The following is an 8,833-nucleotide window of genomic DNA, read 5'->3' on the forward strand; positions in this document are numbered from 1 at the left end:
GAAGTACTTCTCGATCTTTGAAATCTGCTCCGCATCAGGGAGAGACCCTATGGCCTGGCAAAACTATCACACCTGGAACGATTCTTTTTTCACAAAACCTATTCAAATCTTGGTCAAATTTTATCGCCGGTAAAAAAAAAACAAAATGTCGGAAAAACAAGATGGCCGCCATACAAAAATTTGTTTTTCCAGAAAAAAGCCTCAGGGGTAAAAAATGTGTATGGGAGGTGTGATCAAAACCTCAAGTTGAGTATGGAAATACTGCTCGATCTTGAAAACCTGCTCCGCATCAGGGAGACACCCTACGGCCTGGCGAAACTATCGCACCTGCAACTTTTCTGTTTTCACGATACCTATTTAAACCTTGGTCAAATCCAATCCCCGGTGACAAAAAACCAAAATGGCGGAAAAACAAGATGGCCGCCATACAAAATTTTCGTTTTTCCAGAAAATGCCTCGGGGGTAAAAATGATGTATGGGAGGTGTGATCAAAACCTCAAGTTGAGTATGGAAATACTGCTCTATCTTGAAAATCTGCTCCGCATCAGGGAGGCACCCTACGGCCTGGCGAAACTATCGCACCTGGAACGATTATTTTTTCACAGAACCTATTTAAATCTTGGTCAAATCCAATCCCCGGTGAAAAAAAACCAAAATGGCGGAAAAACAAGATGGCCGCCATACAAAATTTTGTTTTTCCAGAAAATATCTCGCGGGTAAAAACTGTGTACAGGATTGTAATCGGAACGTCTTGTTGAGTATGGAAATACTTCTTGATCTTCAAAAGCTGCTCCGCATCAGGGAGACACCCTACGGCCTGGCGAAACTATCGCATCTGGCACGATTCTTTTTTCACAAAACCTTTTTAAATCTTGGTCAAATTTTATCGCCGGTAAAAAAAAATCAAAATGGCGGAAAATCAAGATGGCCGCCATACAAAATTTTCGTTTTTCTCGAAAATGCCTCGGGGGTGAATATGATGTAAGAGGGATGTGATCAAGATGTCAGGTTGAGTATGGAAATACTTCCCGACCTTCAAAAACTGCTCCGCATCAGGGAGACACCCTACGGCCTGGCGAAACTATCGCACCTGGAACTATTTTGTTTTCACGAAACCTATTTAAATCTTGGTCAAATTTTATCGCCGGTGAAAAAAAACAAAATGGCCGAAAAACAAGATGGCCGCCATATAAATTTTTGTTTTTCCAGAAAATGCCTCGGGTGTAAAAATTATGTATAGGGGTGTGATCGAAACGTCTGTAAGAGTATGGAAATATTTCTCGATGTTTGAAAACTGCTCCGCATCAAGGCGGCACCCTACGGCCTGGCGAAACTATCGCATCTGGACCTTTTTTGTTTTCACGAAACCTATTTAATTCTTGGTCAAATTTTATCCCCGGTGCAAAAAAACAAAAAGGCCGAAAAACAAGATGGCCGCCATACAAATTTTTGTTTTCTCTAAAAATATCTCAGAGGTAAAAATGATGTATAGGGGTGTGATCGGAACATTATCTTGGAAAACTGCTCCGCATCAGGGAGACACCCTACGGCCTGGCAAAACTATAGCACCTAGAACTTTTTTGATTTCACGAGACCTATTTAAGTCTTGGGCAAATTCTATGGCCGCCATACATTTTTTTTTGTCAGAAAATGTCTCGGGGGCAAAAACAATGTATGGGGGCGTAATCGGAAGGGCATGTTGAGTATGTAAATACTTCTTGATCTTCAGAAACTGCTCCGCATCAGGGAGACACCCTACGGCCTGGCAAAACTATAAAACCTGGAGCAATTTTTCTTTCACAAGACCTATTTGAATCTTGGTCGAATTCAATCGCAGGCAGAAAAAAAACAAAATGGCGGAAAATCAAGATGGCCGCCTTACAAATTTTTCGTTTTTCCTGAAAATGCCTCGGGGGTAAAAATGATGTATAAGGATGTGATCGGATCGTCATGTTGAGTATTTCAATACTGCTCGATGTTGAAAAACTGCTCCGCATCAGGGAGACACCCTACGGCCTGGCAAAACTATAAAACCTGGAGCAATTTTTATTTCGCATAACATATTTAAATCTTGGTCAAATTCAATCGCTGGTGACAAAAATCAAATTGGCGGAAAAACAAGATGGCCGCCATACAAAATTTCCCTTATATAGAAAATGCCTCGGGGCTAAAAATGATGTATGGGAGGTGTGATCGGAACGTCTGTAGAGTACGGAAATACTTCCCGGTCTTCGAAAACTGCTCCTCATCACAGAGACACACTACGCCCCGGCAAAACTATCGCATCTGAAACTATTCTTTTTTCACGAAACCTATTTAAATCTTGGTCTAATTCTATCGTCGGTGACATATGTGCTGTCAACTTTTGCTGGGGTTTTTTAATTTCTGCCTAAAATTCTTGTGAACTTATTCCATAAATTTAAGCCAGTCGTCTACCCGTCAGCTGATAATATAATGACAGGTACTTCAAATAAACTTAGATAGTGTGTACTGGAATCAGCACCAATAACACACATTTTATAAAAAAGCTAAAGGAGGACTTTCCAGACTAGGTTCTCAAACAAAAATACAGATGGCGCTGTCCAGATTTAACATGATAAATACCTATTTTCTCATTGCTCGGGTAAATAAATATTATTCAAATGTAATGGCAAGGGTATATAGGCATATTTAAACGATCGCGCATCTGTACAGCGCCATCTATTGTTTTTGGGGACGTAGCCTTGGAAGTCCCTCATTGGTACCTATAGATCTTGTAATTATATTTGTCTTGCATTTAGACCAATAAAGACCACCAAAGGATGTTTGATGTGAAAATCTGGTCCCAAGAGGTCATAAATTAAATGCCAGTAGGTAAATGCAACTAACAATTTTGATACCACAAAAAACATTGATTGTGAGATCCTATCAGTTGAAGTGGTGCTAAACGACGTGATTACTATTTTTATTTTTCAAAATAATTTTATAAAGAAACAATTTTATTAAAAACATAATGAAAGATATATTTTTAGAAATAATTTGTTTTATTATATAATTCATACTCATACAAAATATTCCTACATTTAATTAAATAGTTGAAATAAAACAGCAACTTAACCATGTACTCTCGGCCTATGTGGTCCAGTGGCTGACATTCCAGAGGTCCCAGGTTCAAGTCCCGGTGGAGACAAAACACAAAAATTTCTTTGTGATCCCTGATTCAGTTAGGACATGGCTGGCTGATCAAACGACATTGGCGGCTCAGCAATAACCATGGTTGATGAGGTTGGTCATCCACTTCACAACCTACATGATAGAAGAAGAACAAGTACCTATTTATGATTTTTGAACAGACTTAATATGGTAACATATTAGTAAGTAGGTAGAGAATAAACTTAACAATAACATTAAAATATACACAGGTTTTTATCTATTTAATGATTTAATAATATAAATTATAATTATAAAGTGATATAAACTCATAGTTTACCAACATCTATGAACAAAAAGAAAACCCCCGACAAAAACAAAAGTACTCAATTATTATGAAAAAAGGTGAAAAAATTCAAAACCCTATAAAGTAAAAAATAACTTATCCCACATACCTATACTTGCAAGCAAACTGAACGTGTAACATTCCTATCACACTTAACAAACATCCTGATGACCTTGAAGACCTGAACCGATTTCTACCAAACATAGCTAAGAATACTCGACTAATATAACTTACAAACAAAAAAAACTGTATTAAAATTGCCCAGCAGTGGGATCGTATAGGCTAAATAAGATAAGATTAAAATTGCATCATCTGTTTGGGAGCTACGATGCCACAGACAGACACATACACATTTACACACATACAGACTCGTCAAACTTATAACAACCCGTTGTTTGCGTCGGGGGTTAATAAATAGAATTATATACATTGCAACAACACACTTAACACAGCTTTTATGTTCACTAGATATTAATGCTTTTGAGGTGAGCTCATCCTGCAAACAACACATACATGGGCATCCATCAGGCATCTGAAAGCAAACATGAATGTTTTTAAAAGTATATTGCACAATATGCCCGATTATATCAATATTATTTAATGTGTAGGAATGGAATTGAAACATTGCCAACAATAAATTAAAATTAGACCAAGTTTTAATCATTATTAAGGATTGCCTTATAACAATTATGATTGAAACACATATTTTTTTTATGTTAACATAAATTAAAATAGGTACTTAATACTTTAATACCTATCTCGGAGATTGTTTTTCTATATAATACCACTCTTCACTTCTTTCCATAAGCCCATGGCCTGTGATTTTACCTTCGTGAGTGCCTTTCCAAAGATATTCCACAACTTATACAGACATAATTGTTTCCAACTGTCCGACTGGAACATTCTTCAGGAAACTTGTTATTGTTGCTTGCATCTCTTAGTATGATTATGAGTTAGTATGACAAAGTCGATCAGCATTAACACCTATAAATAAATAACTATATAATAACAGTGTCATATATAATAACAGTGTTATTTGATTGTATGTTACTTACATTGCAATTTATCAACGAACATTATCCACATCCTTTTTATCATATCGGCTCTATCCAAAACACAATGGCTCTGGAAGTTTTTACAGTAGAATGTCGACGCTCTCGCACTACTCGATGAACTTGTAAGCTTCAAATTCTAACAAAGTAGGTAGGTAGGTAGCAGAAATTATCAAGAGAACTTCTCGGCAACGAGACCATAAGACCATGTTTAGTTTTTTTTTTTGTTATTTTGTCCATAGGACAGGCAAAGGAAACATAACCCATACAGCCAAATACTATATTAGGTACGTTAAATTCGTTAAAAACAATAAACGTATTTCATATTTTCAAATCGGTAGGTTACACACAAATGTATTATGTCATAATTATAGCCTCATCTTTTTTCTTTTTGGACATTTTTGGCCTGGTAACATAGACCTTTAGGTTTGTGATACGAATTAACTCTTACTCCAGCCATAGAGGCAGCCAATCAGCTCGCGACACCAAACACTTCAGGACCCCGATACCGACCCCGCCGGCGTGGTCGACGATTTCCCTCATTCAGCGCTTATCGGTATCGACCCACTAGGGTCGATTAATTCTTTCAAATATTTTTCCTCTCAGACGACGCCCTGAGCCGAGGTTCGCGCCCAACTGGGCATCCTCAGGCCTGTTGTCTTAAACGTTGTATCGGGTGAGAGCCTTCAGCGCTCCCCATTTGTCCGGCCAGTTAATGCCATCTGCGGCAAATCTACAATAAGTCACGTCAAAAAAAAAGATACGAATTAACTCAAAAAAGTCCGCATAAATTTTCGAGTTATGAAGCGGCTTCTTGGGACGAAGTGAAAATAGATAGTACCACTTTGTTTCATCATCATCATCAATTTAAGAGCCGCGCCAACCACCGCTAAAACCGTTAAACCGTTAAACCCAACCGTTAACCTAACCGTTTAATGCTACACCGACTTTGTTTATTGAATGTTTATTTATATTTTATATTTATATATTTTTCCGATATGATAACACTTAAGTGAATGTTTTTTGATTACTTTGGCCCAAAGGACTTGATTCCAGGCCATACATAACATTATTATTTATAAAAAAAAAAAACTTCTTCATTTCGTATTAAATGTGTATTAAGCAACTTTCCCGCCAAAAACCCACGGAAAAATGAATGAAAATACTCAATCTTTGTTGCTTATTTAAAAAAATTAAATGGTACTGAAGTGACAAAAAGCAATTAGATTTTATATTGCTTATTTATTAATTCTATTGACATGTATGCGACCAAGTGAAGTAAATAAGTACCTCAATATTTTTCGATATTGGCTGTTTGAATCTGCTTTGCCAAAATTTCTTTGTTAGCAGTATTGCCAGATTAGGCGATTTTTCGCCATTTAGGCTATTTCGAAGGGTGTCGGGGGACTAAAAATTGTAAATGGCGACCGGTCGCCAATTAGGCTACTTTGGGAAAAAAATGTCTATTTTAGGCTATTTTCACCTACGCTGAAATAATCGCATCGCACACGAAGACATTTGACATATCAAAAATGTTTTTAGCGGGAAGTCAATGTATTGTATGATTAGAGAAAGGCTTTTGCAATTATTATTTTCTGTAACTCTGGTTCATAAATATATTGCCAATGGATACCGTATCGGGTATTAATTCTTCTCTCTCTGCTATTCCTGTTTATTATTCTCTAAGGCTTCGATAATAAGTCGAAAAATAAAATGAGATTTATTTTTGATCGTCTTAGACTGGCGTTTATTTGTAGATTAGCATTTACAATTTATCTTTAACCAAGTAAAGTACCCAATTTCTATTAAAAAAAAAGAAACATCAGACTATATTTGATATCTGAATCAGATACGTGTAAAAATGATATTGCTTCTCTTTATTTTGATCAGAATAATAATGGATAGAAGATGTGGTGTGCCTGGGTGTAATAATAACAACAAGGGTCATTATTTATACCCAAAAACAAAGATAAAAGAAACATTATGTCTGTTATTCATGAAATTAGAAGGTAACCGAAGGGAAATCTGTACAGCGCCATCCGTTTTCATATTGGGGAAGGGGGTTGCGTGGAAAGTCCCTCATAATTACGTTGGAGTTTGACAACGCCATCTATATTTTTTTGGGGAACGTGATGTGAAAGGTCCTTCATTGAAAAATAAATTGAAAATAATCGCAGTTTTAGGCCACCTTTATTTTCTTTAGGCGATTTTGGGCTACATCACAAAAATAAACTTAGGCGAATTTAGGCTACTTTACGACAAATTTTCGGCGATTTGGAAGGGCCTGGACCTGGCAACACTGTTTGTTAGTCTTATGAAAAAAAAAGTAAATTCGTACCCAAACCGTTGGCGCGAAAAAGTGACAAGCGTTTTTTCACTTGTATTTCAAGATTTCCAAAGGTAAGTCGATTTTGTTATTAATAATTTAACAATTATTTATAAATATTTAGGTATATGATAAGGTTAGTACCTTATCGTAAAAAAGTTAGCCATATAAACATAATTATTACAATTGTAATATCTTTAACTTTCTCTACCGATTTTCTCTTTTTCACATAATGAAAGTGAAAAAATTTAAAGGTAAGTAACCAACCTACCTACTTAAAAGCTATAATTCTTATTTTATTATCTATTAGATAAACACAAATAGTACAGAAGTGGTTTGTTTACAGATGAAGCGTTCAAGCGTCCAAATTCCATCGTGCTCTACAATGCGTCGCCGTCGCGTCGACGACGAGCCTGCTGCAACCTGCATCGGTGCCGGTAAGTATTTAGATTATAACGAGCTTAATTCCAGTTTACCAAACGATCGATTGTTTTTATGATGATAAAATAGCCGCTTGACATCAGTCATGGAATAAACTTTACTTAATAACAGGCATTAGGTACCTACCTACTTAAATCAATTGCATTGCCCCTATTTATGCTGTGTGACTAGAATAAGCGATAGTTAATTACTATAGTAGGTATATGAAATAAGTTAGTTAACCTATGATAAATTTAGATGAGATCATAACACTATAATAAGATTGAATCCTTTTTGAATTATAACAATCCGAGTGTGATTCTGGTTTGACAGCCCATGTTGTAGCATAACAGTAACATCACTCATTAAATGACCCGTAATAGGTAGGTCTGTAACAAATTACCTATAATACACACAAAAGTTAACCTATGACCGTAGTATTATTACTTATTCTATGCTATACTAATACCAGTCACTCTCTTAATATTCTGTGTGAAAAGTTAAACATTTCTCTAAAATAGTGAAAAAGCCAACTAAATAAGTAGACCAGGTATGTCTGTTTTATGTGTAGAAGAAGTAGCGTATTTTATCAAAAATTACAAGTTACTACAGATGGTTAAATACAACTATAACCAATCTTATAATAATATTATAAGATATTAACTATCTAACTAAGAATTATAGAAATGAGTAACTAGGTAACAAAATTATTATAAAGTTACCTACTTAATTATATACTAATACAGCTATTTATAATAACAAAATTATATCAAACAAGTTATTAAGTAAGTATATAGATATAGAGATATCGAAGCTTTGAAGTATTTAGTTTATCTGAAAAAAAAAGTTTCAATGCTATAATAACATTTGTCTGCAATAAACTTATTTAAATTACTGACAAAGGGTGTATGTAGGTTTGTCTATATTTTGAATATGGTTAGGGATATGGTTATATATCTTGATGACCATGTGGTGTGGACTGAAGGAAACTAATCTAATTCAACCGACTTCAAAAAAAAGATTATCAATTTGACCCATATGTATATCATAATGTGTGTTAAATTTTCCATATACATGCCTGTATATTTGTCCATGCATTTCGTAGAAACTACAAATCAAATTGCAATGCTTGTTTTTTAAGTATCGTCCAAGCGTCCAACATAGGAAAGAATGCAAGTTTCATCAAAATTGACTTAGAAATTTCCAACTTATGGTTGAAAAACAGTAAAAAATTTGGAACCTTGTGTTTCGACTATACTAATAGAGCTTAGAGCTTAAGTAAGTATGGATACTAATGGTTTGAGAGTAAATTAAAGAAAATTGGAAAACGGTCAAGGGTGTGTCGGACACTACATACATTAAACAAATTATAAAACATTTCATAATATTTCAGTGTTTTGGTAACGATGGTCACCGGCGTATTAATATTATTAGGGACACTCGAGTTTATACAAATAAAAAGTAATTTCAAAATTTAGATTCTAATGTATTCTACTAAATATTATTTCTTACTTTTTATTTGACAGATTTTGAAGTCCGTTTTATTTTTGAAATTACTTT

General features: G+C 35.1%; 1 long non-coding RNA gene across 1 annotated transcript; it reads right to left on the minus strand.

The window, feature by feature from the left end:
• Window positions 1–3,394: 3,394 nt before the first annotated feature.
• LOC126369173 (uncharacterized) lies at window positions 3,395–4,740 on the minus strand. Its single transcript, XR_007566663.1, has 3 exons — window positions 4,531–4,740; window positions 4,230–4,459; window positions 3,395–4,007 (listed from the first exon to the last, which is right to left on the minus strand). It is a non-coding gene; the product is annotated as an uncharacterized LOC126369173 (long non-coding RNA).
• Between the last annotated feature and the right edge of the window lie 4,093 nt (window positions 4,741–8,833).

This window comes from Pectinophora gossypiella, chromosome 8 (assembly GCF_024362695.1).
Source record: "Pectinophora gossypiella chromosome 8, ilPecGoss1.1, whole genome shotgun sequence".
NCBI lineage: Eukaryota > Metazoa > Arthropoda > Insecta > Lepidoptera > Gelechiidae > Pectinophora > Pectinophora gossypiella.